The following is a 16,099-nucleotide window of genomic DNA, read 5'->3' on the forward strand; positions in this document are numbered from 1 at the left end:
AATTATTCTCAAACTTTAAAACATTAAAAATACTTTCTTTTTTTTCTTATTTTCTTTGCCAGCTAATCAGCAAGACCTCAGTCAGCATTTCTCACCTAGGAATTTTCACATGGGTTAGTTAAATGTATATGTAGAGTCCAGTTTTCTGAGGACTCATTCATCTGCCTAGGAATTCATGCTGGTTGTTGGAAAAAGAGCTCAAGTAAGGATGCTATTTAAAGCCTTATACCTTTACTCTTTACCAGGGTATTTTCCTGCTACATTGGTTGCTGAGAATGTCTACAAGAGTAAGCATTCCATGAGGAGCAGGGAGACACCATATGACTTATACTTACTGATGTTTCCAAGTCACTTGTTATCACTTGTACTGCATTTTGAAAGTCAAATCTCTCTAACACTACCAGTTTTAAGAGATAAGAGGAGTGGAAAATCAACTCTTAGGGACAAATACATCTTCAACATGTATTGTTCCAAGTATTCCTTTTAAGGCATATTCAACAACTGGTGAAACTTGTGTTGGCTGTAATTATGTGTCTTTCTCCATGTGTGCATGTATACATGAGAATATGTATGTGTGTGAATAGTAACATACATGTGTACATTATGGCTTATATCATCATTTATTCCTTGCTAACAAATAAAGTAAGGAATCACTAAAGTTTTAACAGAAACTGTGTAGTTAAAGTTGTAACTCTTCACTCTGCTTCTTTACACAAAGACTTTGCAACTTCTCATTAATAAAGTTTCCATAAACTCTAAAATGTACATACTTAGTACTTAATGTCTGCTATCATAAATCTTAAATACTTTACAGAAAAGTTTTATACCTGCCAAACAGTCCTATTTTTGGCATATATAAGCAAAATCCCAAAATTAAGCATATTTAAAACATTAAAACTTTTAACAAACCTTAACAATTGCTGCAATGTTCATTTCGACAGGTGCCTTGTATAGAATAATTGAATTTCTCCTCCTCCAAATCTCTTGAACTACAAATATCTGGAATTATTTTGTTTTTGGCATGTCTATCTTGATTTTATTCTTTAATGTGTGCTTATGTAAGAAATACATGATTCTATAATTGCACAACAATTCTTTTGAACTTACTTTTTGTTGAATTGCCTAGCTTAATAAAATCAATTAAAAGTTATACTTTATATATAAAAACTGTTCTGTGCTCTATTTAGCATCACATACACTAACATTGGAACGATACAGAGAAGATTAGCATGCACGCTGGGCAAGGATGACATGCAAAGTCTTGGAGCGTTCCATATTTTTACAGCAACAGATGCTGAAACGTATGTGGCCACAAGGGAACCGTACCGCATTCTTGGTGGGAGTGTAAACTTGTTCAACTACTTTGGAAAGCAGTATGGAGGTGCCTCAGAAGAGTCCATATAAAACTCCCCTATAATACATTAATCCCACTTTTGGGGATTTGTCCAAATGATCATAAAAAAGACCATACTAAAACTACCAGCACAACTATGGTTATTGCAACATTATTTATGATAGCTAAGATATGGAACCAAAACAGATGCCCCCATTAGATGAATGGATCAAGAAAATGTGTTATATATACACAATGGAATTCTTTGCCTCCATCAGAAAGAATGACATCGCCCAAATTGTTAGGAAATGGAAAGACTTGAAAAAAAAAATATTGAGTGAAGTAAGCCAAGTCCAAAGAAATATAGGTCCCATGATTTCCCTTATTTTCAATAACGAATGTATGTCTGGGATAAGCAGAAAATTCAAAAGATATGTGCATATAACCAGATAAGTTGATGTTAAAGAAATTGAACCCCAAGATAGGGACACAAGTGGTTTTTTGTTTCTTGCTATTGTTTCTAACGTACTTATAATGTGTGATGTCATTTTTTTTGTTTATTGTATGTTTCTCCCCACATTATAACCCCTGTTTTCTCTGTATTTGAAGTTGGTACACTTACATCTTGTATGTATGCTTCTCTAATTTGGGGAGGGGAAGGGAAAAAATGCTCAAATAGCGATACAGGTTGACCCATTGTAACAATGAGATGCACAAGACACTATTTTTAAAAATGAACTTTACAATTTAGGAGGCGGAAGGAAGGGGGAGGGGAGTATACTTGTGGAGGTGGGAGGGAAGGGATGGTAGGGGAAATATAAAGGAGGAGGTAACAATGCTTGTTAGGAAACTTACTAGTTTCCTTGTTCATGTAAATGTGACCCTTCTGCACAGTATTATTACCATAAAAAACATATAAAAATGTTCTTAGATGGAAGAGTTTATTTCCTCTATTTTACCCATATAATATTGTTAACAAAGAAATTAATTCAGAAAACTGATATGAAGGTAATTTTTATAAATATGTGTGTGTGTGTGTGTGTGTGTGAGTGCGGCAGCGCACAAGCATACACACATGTGCATGCGAACAAACACCATGCATATATATTGGAATGCTCAGAATTTAAATCAGGGCTTCAAGGCCTTGCTAGGCCTTTCCTTTCTAGATTGGTGAGCTGCGATATAAGCTACATCTCAATTCTTGGCTCTTTGCTAGTTCATTAAACATTTTGAAAAATAATTTCATGAAGTTTTTTTTTTGGCCCTGATTGGCTCCCAAGTGTTATCCACAGATCTCAGTCTCCTGAGCAAATATTCAGAGTAGATAGGATTATAGGTGTGACCAGCCAGCACAAGGCTTTTAGAACAATTTTAAAAGTAAAAGAAAATTTACTTCATGGGGGACTGTTTTATCATCACCTAATTTGAAAGCCTTTTGAGTGATTATATGTCAATATAATTCGTTTGGGGATTGTTAAAAGATAGTAAGTGATGATATTTAAAAGTTTTAGTACTTTTTAAAAAAGAAACTGGAACTGTGGGACAGAAGAAATTTGGCTGTCTTTGGACCTCATTTTGTAAGCTCAGCTCTGTGCATGAAAACCCATTGTCACCAACACAGTCTGTGTTGAAGACAAAATGTGACAGAAAACAATCACCATGGGAAATATTTGCTATGCTATTATTTCTTGGACAATATGAATATTGAATTGAGAGCATAAGAGAATGGAGAGATTTTACCCACCTTTTTGGTATTGCTGAAAGACTTTTGGAAACTTTGACTCATTTCCTTCCTCACTGTGTGTATCTTTGGGCCATGCACTTATAGTCTTTTACTACAATTTCCCCAACACTACAATGGTAATAACATTAGCATTATACCAAATGTTATCTTAAGAAGTAAGAGAATAAAATTTGTGAAACACTTAACATAAACCTATGAATGAACTTTGAGTTTACCCAGCATTCTTTTTTAAATACTAAATAGAATATGATAAGTAGTACAGAAACCATTACGTGTAGTGTTAGCAACCAGAAGTAATATCTATTGACCATGCTCAGCTTCCAAGGAAGCCAGGTGGATAACTTCTCATGCTGTAAATCAAAATGGTTATCTTATGTCGTGATAGTGTAAAAATATCAGAGACAGAACAATGAAGGAATGTTGTAGACTGAGGTGAAATCCACATAAAAATGTGCAAACCTGATAAAACATAAAAGTATCTGAGCAGTATATTGTGTTTTACATCATTTAAGTTACATAGCAAAGATAAGGAAGACCTAGAAGAATAAATTGTCTTTTTGATATTTTATCATAGGTCCTCAGAAGGATGAAAACTTTCCTCATTCTTGTAGAGGCATCATCAGATGAGGGGAACTGTATTTTTTGTTTGCTTCCTTCCATTTATTCTTCAGTTTGAAATCTGAAATACATGAGACTGAAAGAAAGCAAGTGAAATTAGTCGTACAGGCTTTGGAAAGAACAATCAAAGTAAAATAAATAAAATATATATAGACTTGTAAAAGGTCTAACTAAATTGAGTTATATAGTCTCAAGCGTTAACAGAAAATGATTTAAGCAATATCATGTTATTAAAAATTTAAAAATTTTAGGAGCTGCTTAATTTTTTCCTTTCTACTACCTTGAATTAATTATTGATTTTCTATAGAGAGATTAAAGATGAGATTAACAAGAAACTTGATTAAAAATGGACAAAAGTTCTGAATAGACATGTTTTCCAAAAAGCCCTGAAAATTGCCTGTGGATTTACAAATTTGTATTTAATACAACTTCAATGCTGGCTTAATGCTTTGTGAACAGAAGTCATTAGAGAAATGCAATTCAAAATTACTTTGATACTACTTCTTAACTATTATAACTCTTATCAAAAAGATCCAAGGAACCAGGTGTGGAGGTAAAGGCTGGTAATTGCAAGTGATTGGAGTTTGGAGTAAAAGGATTTGAGTTTAAGGCCAGTCTTGGGTACTGCACACAGTAAAAACCTGCCCTTTAAAAAAACTCAAAATGTAATAATGTTGGCTGGCGACAGTGTGGAGAAAAGGAAATTTTCGACACTCTTGGTCAAAATACAGGTTAGTGTTCTCGTTGTAGAAAGTAGTATGCAGTTTTCTAAAGAAATGCAAAGTTGAAATATCATCTGTCCCACCAATCGTGTGATTATTTCTCTCTGGATAACTCATAAATACATCTGTAATTCATTGTTATGCACATTATTCACAACAACAGCTAAGATAGAAATCGAAGTCCAGTGTTCACCTACGAACAAATAAAGCAACTGTGGTACATGCACAAATATCTTTTTCTGTTGATCCCAAAGTACTTTTTTTTATTGTTTCCCTGTTTCCATGTGATTAACCTCCAAATTAGAAATCCAGATATATGATTTAATTTAACCAAAACTATTTATTGAGTATAAGGACCTTCTACTCTCTGCATTCTTCACACTAAGATCACCAAATATGATGAGTCTGGAATAATTAGTCTTTTTTTGACCTATGTTAATATTCTTTACAATGTGAGTGAAATGTTTAAAAGTAGTATTTGTTTTAGATTAATTGCTCTGAAGAGACAATAAATGATATTATCAAAGCTTAAAAATGATTTGATATAAAATTTCAAATTCAGGAAATGGTTTTGACCACTCTGGTTACTGGAGCCTTCATTACAACCTCATGGGACAATTTATATTGATGAAACAAAAATCTGACGTTAGACATTTATGAATAAAAAAATCATGTCATTCTGAATATGTAGAGCTATATATAAAACATAGAAAATTTATTTTCTAAATACCTGAATATGCTAGTACATTTAATTGCAGGGTAAGTACTTGTTCTGAAAGGAGATAAAATTGAACTTATTTTGAAATGTAAACTTAAGTATTTATTTGAATAAAAGACAATGTTTAAAATATCACTCATTCAAGAAACAAGATGTACAGTTAGTTGTTTTTCATGCCAATTATGTTCTCTAAACTTACTACAAATACTAGATTAGTAAACCTAAGTCATTGTTTTGTAGGGAAATAGCAATTCCGTTTCTTAAAACTCATGACAATAACTTTTTCTCAAACAATTGCTAAGTAACTATTTTATATTTTTTGTCACGGAATCTTATTCGATAAATTTTTATTCATTAAGTTAAATAATTGGCAAACAATATAAATTATGCATGGACAAAGTTTATCTAACACGAGTTTTTTTTTCAGAAGATAGAGCATGGCTCTCTTAAAGAACATTAGAAGGCAGTGTGTTCTTTATTAATTTTTAGTTATTTTGTTAATAGATATTAATTGTCAGAAGTGACAATTCCATAAAATCTTTAACGGTATTTGATTATATTCCCTCTATTTCTTTCTCATTACACCTTCCTCCAAAGATCTTCTGTTTTTCACATAAAATTACATCTTTATATATGTGCATATAAACTAATTTGGAAGATTTAAGCTAAACTGCAAGTTAATTCAAGATGTACAGTGAGTTAATAGAATAAATGAAAACCTGAATATCTTTTGTTAACTTTTGAATTGAGCTATCATTATTATTATGGTTAGGGTTAGGATCTCTGACAGAATTAGAATTAGGATTAGAGAAATAGAAAATTTAGGCTCATCACAGGATGACCCATTGCAACAATGATACTCACAAGACACTATGTTGAAAATGAAGTTTATACCATGGGAAGGGAAGGGTATGAGAAGTGGGGAGGGACGGGATAGTGGGAGAACAAGAAAGGAAGGGGTAACAATGCTCAACAAGAAACGTATTCCTTACCTTTTATATGTAACTAATCCCTCTTTAAATCATCTTTTCAACAAAATAAAAATTTTAAAAATAATGAAAAATAAAACCTGACAGGACATAGAAAAACAGTTAAAAATTTATGTTCAAAATGCAAGTAAAAGTTAGACCTACACGCTGAGCAAGAGTTAGGATAAATATGAAAAAAGAGGCTTGCTACTAACATGATGATTCGGTTATATGTAGGCTTAGGATTAGGAAAGTTGTGCTAGTTAGAACGGGGTTAGGATGAGAAAAACATGTAAGACATTGTGTAAAACTGCCACATATTTTAAAAAGAATGAATGAAAACCAGTCTGTGTTACTTTCAACATTCAGATATAATTTGGTTTAAAGTGTGAGATACTTTTTTGTTCCAGTTAGGGTTAGGGAAGGATAAGCTTTAAGGTGAATTTTAGTTTTCCAATTAGAATTAGAAGCCAAAAAAATGTGTGATTGAATAGAATCTAGACAATTTTCTTTACATTAACCATTTGATGTTAAATCAGAATGTGATTTGGATTAGGTTTCTGGTTAACCGGAGTTGAGGATAGAGTAAAGAAATGGGTTAAACTAGTGGCTCGCACCTATTATCCTAGCTACTCAGGAAGCTATTTTCTGAGCATCGCAGTTCAAAGGTAGCTCAGGCAGGAAAGTCCATGAGACTTTTATCTCAAATTAACCACTATAAAACATAAAAGCGGTGCTGTGGCTCAATTGGTTAAACGCACACCTAGGGCTAAAGAACTCAGAGATTATGCCCTGGCCCAGAGTGCAAGCCCCACGACCGACAAAAAGGAAAAAAAAAAAGAAATGTTAAATATTAAGTAAAGCTGAACCGTTTTTTAGGTTCTAGGAATTCAGGAAAAGCTGGGATAATGGAAGTATTTCATAAAATCAAGATTTGAGATCAATGGGTATAATGATTCCTGTTATGGAACAAAATATATTCAGAGTTAAGAGTGAAAAATCTGTAGGGTTTACAGAAAACCTACAATTTATTTCAAGAATTACCAATGGAATTTCAGTTAGGATTGCACAAAATGAGCATTTTTCATAAATTTTAGAATTGGGATAGGATTAGTGTCAAGGTAATGGTTAGGATTCCAGCCATGGTTAGGCTTAGAGTGAAGGAGAAAAAAAAATGAGGGTCTAATTGAAGGTAAATTTTAATATAAGCCTGGTAAGAATTAGAATGAATGTAAACTAGTGTATTGCTATTAGTGTTAGAATCTACTCACAATTAGGCTGATGATTATTCTCAATGTTCCAGTTAAGAAAGATTACGTTTAGGGTTAGAAAATGACTAAGATATTGGAAAAATTGAAACCTATGTTTGGAAGGATGAGTGAAAACTAGTGTACTTGTGTTAGTGTTAGTATTGTCACATAATTTGGATTAAGATTAGGGTCAGTATTTTCTTCTGATTATATTTACTGTTACGAATAATAAAGCTTTTAGTATAAAATTGTGTTCACTAACAAGTAGAAGCAAATATATGAGGCTGAATAGTAACTAGAACATTATCATTACATTTATTTCTCAGTGACCATTCTTGTAGTGATTAATGAGAGTTTTCCAGACAGGTTTAGGTTAAGAGTTAGCGTTAAGTAATGGACTAGATGGTAAGTAAATCTGAAACTGTTTTCAGATACAGTGGTTCAGAAAAAGGTAGAATCAATGGAAACTACAGTATTTTTCCTGGTAAGACAATGTGAGGACAAGTAATATAATGGCTCCTGTTAGGGAACAAGATAACTTTCGAGGTAGAGTCAGAAAATTTGTGAGAATTAGGGCAAACTGAAACTTATTTCCAGAGTGAAAACTGGAGTATTCATTAGAAAGATTAAAAACTAGAGTATTTTTCTTAAACATTAGAATTGGATTATCATTAGGGTGAAAGTTAGGTTTTAGTTCCAGCTAGGCTTAGTGTAAGCATTAGGGAAATGGAAAATTTAGGGTCAAACAAAGTAAATCTTCGAATAACAAATAGAGTTAGAATTAGGATGAATGTGAAATAGAAAACTGCTAATAATAAGATTAGAGTATGATTACGGTGAGGGTTAGGGTTAGGTTTACAATAAAGACAAGATAATGAGTGAAACTAAAAACTATTTTTAGAAAGATGAGTTGAATTGAAGTTAGGATGAATAAAAACTAATGTATTTGTGTGGCTTTTAGACTCCAAAGGCTAAGGCAAGCCAGTGATATCCTCTTTCCCAATATCTACTGTGGGAGTATGGAGAATTACTGCATATTACCAAGTGAATGTCCCACACAATCTTAGTTGTAGCAGCTTTCAACCGGGAAGCATTTTCAGGTGATGGAATCAGTCAGGAGTGCAGTCTACCTTTACCACGGTGGAGGTAATCTGGATGATGATGTAGATTTCCTCCAGGTAACTGTCAGGCTGTTGTTGAACTTTACCCATTAGGATGTGCAGCAACAGCAGCAGGGTCTCTCAGTGGCTCCAAGGGACTGTCACACCTCGTGCTGGACTGCAAATTCCTACATAGACTGGTAAGGATACATTGCATACGCTTGGCAGGCTGTGACTCCACTAGTTTTTAAGACAATTTACACAATAGCCCAGGACAATTTACCAAGATGACAACTTTTTAAACGAATAGATCTTTTAATAAAGCTAGGATTTTCTAAGCAGATATAGAGGACTCAGGCCTGTACTATTATTTCCCATGCCTTTTCCTTCTATTTTGCCATATTTTTTAAAAAGTGAATATTTTCCCTTGTTCTTAATAAGGGATGATGGACAAAGATTCATCTTCTGTGACTTCTTGAAGCTGACTCAGGAGTGTTGATCCTACCTAGCCAGGAACCTATAAACTTAGCCTATTTTACAAAGAGGTTACCAGGGTTAGATGTCATTAAGAACAATATTTTAACTTTTGACAAATGCACAGACCATTTTTCTGGCTACAGCAGTGGAGCTTCTTTAGTCTTCTGGTTTGAAAAAGGATCTTTATGAATGGCTTCGGAACGTGATCTCTAGTAATCCTAACAATGTCTGAGATACCTATGCAGGCCTTCAGACAGATATCAATAGAAACACACTCTCAGGTTTACAAACTTTTCCTGAGAAGATCAATTTCATGTAGCTTGTGTCAGCTCAAAAGTTACTGCCAATTAGAGCTTTTGGCACATACAGGGCTTGGGATTTAAACTATCCTCCACATTTTGCAACCTTAGCTTTTTACTAATATCACAGATGACTGACAAGTTCCTGTCCCTTTCAGTCATAGACATGCTTACAAACTATCTTCCCATGACCTCCTGGCTCTGACCAATTTGTGAAGGGCCATGCACAAATGACTCAAGGATCTGACATTATTTCTGCCTTCTAAGCAGTGGCTTACGGTCTCTGGATGCTCCTCCATTACTTTCGTCCAAGGAGTGTCTTCTCCACACTGGAAAGAATGCCTCAATGGCAATTCCCTTAGTTGGTTGCTGGACTTGAAATTGGGGCCTGAGTGCTGTCCCTCAGCTCTACAGCAAAAGGTTAGCACTCTGCCACATTGAATCCTAAAGCAGGTCTGCTTACTCTTTCTGCCTTCTGCTAGCTGAGTAGAGGTGACATTCTCACAGAGACCTTCATCTTCCCAGGCTGGATTTGAACCAATTTTCAGATCAATGAGTCTCATAAAAGGCCATTTTACTCCAATTAAAAGCAAAAAGGCAGTCAACATAGTAGTAGCTTTTAAGCATATTCTTACCTGAAACTTATTAAGAGCCAAAGTTACATCTGACAAACTTCCAAGAATCCTCACTCCTTTTTGTGGATCTGCTGGGATCTGTTACGGAAAAAAAAGAAAAAACCTATGAGACCAAACTGAAATAGGAATTAAGCAATAACTTTGGTAATCCTAATTTTTCCTTTTTGTACTTTGAGGCAAATGTTTAGAACAATTTTACTTTTAAACTTTATATACAGAAATCCATTCCTAACATGTAAGCCTTCTATTCATCTCTGTTTTAATATTCTATACTTTAGTTTTTAGTTGCATTTTGAAAAACCCCTTAAACTCTCGAGGCTAGGTGTCACTCATTTCCTTTTGGCTGCTTGTTTTTAAACAAATACACATGAAAACTTTTAAGCTCAAATAACATTTTTTTTCTCAATGCAAAAATTAGAATCATCACTGTACCAAGAAGCTAGACTTAACACCTTTATGCCTTAAAAATAACATATCCAATGGCAGAATATCAGAGAGCAAACCACATTATACAAATAAAATTTTTGATCCTCTTTTTAAGGCCTTCTTAATTTTAATTTTAACACATCCAAGGGGCAGTTTTAGCAATGTTAATCAGATCTTCACATCATTCATTTATACCATCATGTTTCCAGTGTCTATCTGTAGGGAAAAGGGGCAGAATAAAAATGGGCCACTTGGCCCTTCCTGTGGAATGGGCACACACCCAATCCGACTCTTTAGATTTAGTTGAACTGTGTTTGTGCCCACTTGCCCTAATTCACGATGCATGGACTCTTCCCAGGGCCTGTTCCACCATGCATGACCAGCTGAACTGCACTTCTGCCTGTTCATCCTTCACTCCTAACGATAGGTCTTCTGTTGGCTTCTAAATTTCTCCTTTTTGTTAAGCCAGATATCTTGATTACAGTGTAAACAGCTTTATGCATTCTAAAATACCAGATTTTCTAATTTTTAAGTTAAAGAATCCTTAAAAAGCTATTTCAAACAATGTGAAAATGCTTTAAAAAATTTTTAGTAATGATCAAATCTCATAACCTTTGGAACTTTAAACTTAAACTCAGCCAATTGTTACAGCATGCTGATAATTTCTATCATGAACATGTTCACACGCACATACAAAACACACTTAGATTTTTAAGCACGCAAAAATCAAAATCAGTTATATGTACATTTTAAAGTTTTGAAAGAAAAATTTAAGACAGTATTTATTTTAATCTAAGTAACTTTGTTGAGCTTCATTTTCCCAGGGCTTGCTAATTTAGCAAGGCATTTCAAAAATTGGTCTTTCGCATCCCTTCTGTTGGCGGAAGGCTAGGGGGGGGGAGTCACCTGAAATTAAACTGGCCTGATTTTTATCCAGTTTTAGACAAGAGCACTTTACATTGTCAGGACAAGCTGAAAAGTCAAAACCAGGCACAAATCCTTCTCTATGACTGAGCTCAGCTGGAGGCTGGAACTTCTATTTTCCCAGATATGTTCAAAATCACATTTGTAATAATAGTTATTAGATGAGACCTTCATAGATGAGGTGGTATGGGGTTTCTGGTGGAGCTCTGTCTGGTTTAAGGGAGGAGTTGGTATTGGCACAGCCTGTATGGTGGAACAGGACAGGGATTTGAGGGCAAAGGCCAGTCTGTGTAGGGCTTTGAGACATCAGGGAGGGAACAGCAAGGACTAGACTTGTTAGAAGAGGGGTGTCTTCTGCAGTAGGTGGGATTTAAGATGGAGGCTGTCAGGTGGACAGGTTTTCATTGGAACAAGGTGGGGTCACTGGGGAGGAGGCTGTTTGGGACAGGGCTTTGAGAAGGAAGAACAAGGCTACAAAGGAGGAGGTTACTTAGAGGAAGGGATCTGGTGGAACACTGTGAGCCCTTGTGGGACATGTAGGGTGAGGTTTTCCATAAGGCAGGGCAGGGAATGGAGGGAAGAGGTTGACAGAAGGTGGGGATTCTGGAGTAGGAATGCAGAGCTATGAGGGAGTGGCTTTTCAGGGTGTGGCTTTGAGAGGGCAGGGTGGTACTAGGAAGACATAGGCTAGTAAGGGGCGGGGTTTCTCATGGAGAATGGCAGTCCTTTGGGAAGTGTGTTAGGGTGGAGGTGGGGTTTCCAGTAGAGCAGGATGTAGTCACAATGTATGGAGGCGTTTTTCAGGACCAGGGCTTTGTGAGAGCAGTGATAAGTTCCAGTGCACTAGACTAGTTAGGATGGGGTTTCTGGTGTTGCCAGTTACCACTTCGAAAAGAGGAGTGAGGTTGAATGGGTATTTCAGTGTTGTAAGGCAGGACATGGACTATGGACATGATTTCCAGCAGGGCAAAACAACCTTCCAAAAGGGTCTATGAAGGGACTGGGATTTAAAGTTGAGTCTAGTGAGGCTTCCAGAGGGAGGCCAACTGGTGCAGTGGTTTCCAGTGAAGCAATGATGGTGTCGAGAGATGGGAGAGTGTGGGGGAGGTTTTCTAGGCTTCCAGAAGGAGGTCAACTGGAACAGTGGTTTTCAGTGGAGCAATGTGGGTGTCCAGAAATGGCATAGTGTGGTGGGGGTTTTCTAGTGGAGTTTTTCAGGAGCAGGGCAGGATTTGGAGCCATGGGGCTAGTTGGAGGAGGGGCTTTGAGAAGGAATGTAAGAACTACAGTGGTGTAGGATAATTGTGGGCAGGGTATCTGGTGGAGTAGGATGTGGAACTGAGGGAGGAGCCAAGGGGGGGTGGGTTTATCTGGAGAGCAAGTCAGGGCACTGAGAGAGTATATATGGGAGGTAAAGAGGCTTGTGGTGGAGCAGTGCTTCCTGTCCAGGAAGGAAATGGGCTGTGTGAGAAGCTTCTGGCCAAGCAAAGCAGGGCTTCAAGGGCAGTTATAGGGAGATGAAGGGTTTTTGGTATAGCATAATGGGCTTTGTGGGAAGAGGTAGTTTCAGGGCTGTGTCTGAGAGATTAGGCCTCTTTCAAGTAGGCTAGTTATGGGCAGAGATTCTGATGAATCCAGGGGGGCTGGAGTGAGAAGGCTGGTTGGGGATTGGGTATGAAAGGGAAGGGAGGAGTTTGGAGGTACTAGGATATGGGAGCAATGCGACTATGAGGGACTAGAGTAGTTAGGGGCGGATCTCATCTGGTGTACGAGGTGGGAATTTGAGGGAGGAGCCTGGTGTAGGCGGGGTTCTATTGCAGCAAGGTGGGCCATAGAAGGAGATATGGATGTGGCCTGGTTTCTGGTGGTGCAGAGCAGGGATTCCAGGAAGGGGTGGAGTGGAAGAGGGATTTCCCTAAAGCAGAGGAGGGCTTTCAGGAAGGAGTCTGGTTGCAGTCAGGCCTTTGAAAGTTTTTAGCAGGGCTACCAGGGGGTAGGTTATTTAAGGTTGAGCTTTTTAAGGAGGAGGCTGACTAGAAGTGAGTTTCCAGTTGATCTAGTCAAGTTTTATGGGAAGGAGGGATAGCAAATGGGCAAGACATAATGAAGAGTGGGGCTACAAAAAACAAAAAGTTACTACTAATAAATAAAATATAAGAACAACATTTTCTGTCAGTGTAGAATTATATTACTTTTATGTGTGTGAGAGATAGTGGAGAAAGTAACCAAGTGTTAAATCCTTCCTAGGGAATTTTTTCTTTATTCCAGTTGATTGAAAATAAAACCATAGGTCACATCAGGCTCAGAGGCACACAGTAGACTAAGACACATGAAGCTAAGAACTTGATTCCCCAGCACCACCATTAAGGACCACAAATAAAACGTTTAAAATATCTCACTTGGTCATAATGGACAATGTTGTCTTAAAAGTGTGAATGAATAGAACTTTTACTCTAACCATTTTAGAAATCCTAACACTAAGTAAGTAGTAATGTTAACTTTATACAATATTGGAAAGTATACTAAAAATAATTAGGAGAATATAAAATTGTACACAGAATGTTCGTTCTCCAGCATCAATTCTAATCTAAAAGAATTTAAAACCAGAAAATTGCGATATAGTGAGATTGTAGCATGGTTTCTTTTCAATCATCAAAATGGTGACTTAAGCAATGTGTCTTTATCATCGGATGCATCGATGTTAAAAACATATCTAAGAATGTGAAGCATTACTATACAGACCCTGAAGAAACTCAGAAGGATCTGCAGAATGATGATGGAAAAAAATTAATGACTAATTAAAATAGGAATTGATCTACACTAGGCCCATAAATACTTTCCAGAAGAAAACGCTACTTTAAAAATAAACAGTGAATAGGAAGCAGGCAGGAAGACCTTGAAGTAAACATTACCCAATGAACAACATCTACGGAGGCATGATTGCAGTCTTCTTTTACCTGAGTTACAATTACTGATCTATGAACTTCCCTAATGCAAAATAACAAAGCCATAAAAATGCAGTAATCATTTTCAAGGCATTAGACTTTACAGAAAGAATTCAATGAATGTATTGCTAGAAAGTAAAGATAGATGTCTGAGCTAAAGAGTGAAGAAAATATCCTCAATCTCTGACCCTCTGCGGTGAGAGGGGTACAAGACGAAGCACAAGGAGAATGGATAGAAGTACAGTAGTGCATAACATTTTTTCCCAAGATGCAATGATGAATGTAACAGGGGAGAAAATCAACATGATCATCACAGGACTTAGCATGGGAGAGTAGAGAGAAGAACAGTGAAAATCCAAGGAGAATTACAAAGGATGTCCTTGCATATTTGGCAGAAGAGTGCATGGCATTGAGTTCTAAACTATGTGGAGTTATTATAGGCTCATATGGTGCCACAAGAAGTGATGAACTTATGATTTACAGGGCATTAAATAATCATAAAGGTGCTGCTTCTGTAGTGCAGAGTTAAACCTTGGTAAATTCTGTTTTGAAACACACTCTAAAACCAAGAAAAGAAGATTCAAATTATATATGTGATTTTACCATTTGCAACGATAGAGTTAAAAAAAAATCAAATCACATAATGTGGATGTAAAAGGATAACATTAATAAAGTAATATTTAAATAACACACATTTTATGTGAATATTCTTGGTTATAAGAGTTTTGTTTTCCTTACAGATTTTGAATGCACAAAACAACAAAAACAAAAACATAAACAAATCAAAGCAAAAAAACACTTGGCAATAAAGCTGGATGCCAGTGCCTCATATCTATTCTTATATAGTCACGAGGCTGAGATTGGAAGATCATGGTTCACAGATGGCTGGGGTAGCAATCCATGAGATATTTATGTTCAATTGTTAAATCAAAGACAGAATGAAACCTTGGTTGAAATAGTACAGACTCAGTAAGTCATGAATGAAGAAACCAAGCAAGAATTTGAGGCTCCGTGGGGCTGGGAAGGTGGCTCAGTGGTAGAGCGCTTGCCTTGCATGCTCAAGGCCCTGGGTTCGATTCCTCAGCACCACATAAGCAAAAAGAAAAAAGCTGGAAGTGGCACTGTGGCTCAAGTGGTAGAGCGCTAGCCTTGAGCTGAAGAGCTGAGGGACAGCGCCCAGGCCCAGAGTTCAGGCCCCACAACCGGACCCAAAAAAAAAAAAAAAAAAAGAATTTGAGGCTCCGAATCAAGTTTCATTACTGTGCGCGTACACTCAAGTTTCATTACTGTGTGCGTACACACACACACACACACACACACACACACACACACACACACATACACACACACACAATTGTCATGAAATAGGAAGAGCGAGAGAAAAAAAGGGAATATTAAGAGTTTAAAAAGTAAACCTGTCTGTCAAGACAATCCTAAGCATATATTAATTAATAAAAATGAGGCAAACCTTGGAACCTATTTTTCTTTGAGTAAGGCTTCCTTCACATAATATGATTGTTTTCCAAGTCTTTCCCTTTTCTTAAGAAAGGGGCTATCATTCTATCATTCTTTCTGATAGAAGCATAAAATTACAACATTTTCTTGATCCATTCATCCATTGAGGGGCATCTTGATTGGTTCCATATCTTAGTTATAGTAATAATGCTGCAAAAAATATAGTTGTAGATTTAGTGTGTTTTAGCTTGAGATCATTTCTACAAGCCCAAGAGTGGGATTGCTGGCTCCAGAGTTAAATACATTTGACCTTACAAAATGATACTAATTGAAATGAACTCCATGACATGGAAACAGCAATTTTTTTTCAGATATCAACTTTGATGTCGGTAGAGTATCTAGATATTATTTTATTTCATTTGTCTTTTCTATTGGTTTATCCCTAGCAAACTCTGTCTTGATTTTGGTACCTTCCATCTTGTATA

At 36.3% G+C, this 16,099-nt stretch overlaps 1 non-coding gene across 1 annotated transcript; it reads left to right on the top strand.

Annotated features, from left to right (window-relative positions):
* The first annotated feature begins 1,174 nt into the window (after positions 1–1,174).
* LOC138835169 (U6 spliceosomal RNA) lies at positions 1,175–1,281 on the top strand. The gene has a single exon (XR_011374487.1). It is a non-coding gene; the product is annotated as a U6 spliceosomal RNA (small nuclear RNA).
* The last annotated feature ends 14,818 nt before the right edge of the window (positions 1,282–16,099 follow it).

Source organism: Dipodomys merriami, unplaced genomic scaffold, assembly GCF_024711535.1.
Source record: "Dipodomys merriami isolate MVZ:Mamm:240054 unplaced genomic scaffold, mDipMer1.0.p SCAF_23, whole genome shotgun sequence".
Classification (NCBI taxonomy): domain Eukaryota; kingdom Metazoa; phylum Chordata; class Mammalia; order Rodentia; family Heteromyidae; genus Dipodomys; species Dipodomys merriami.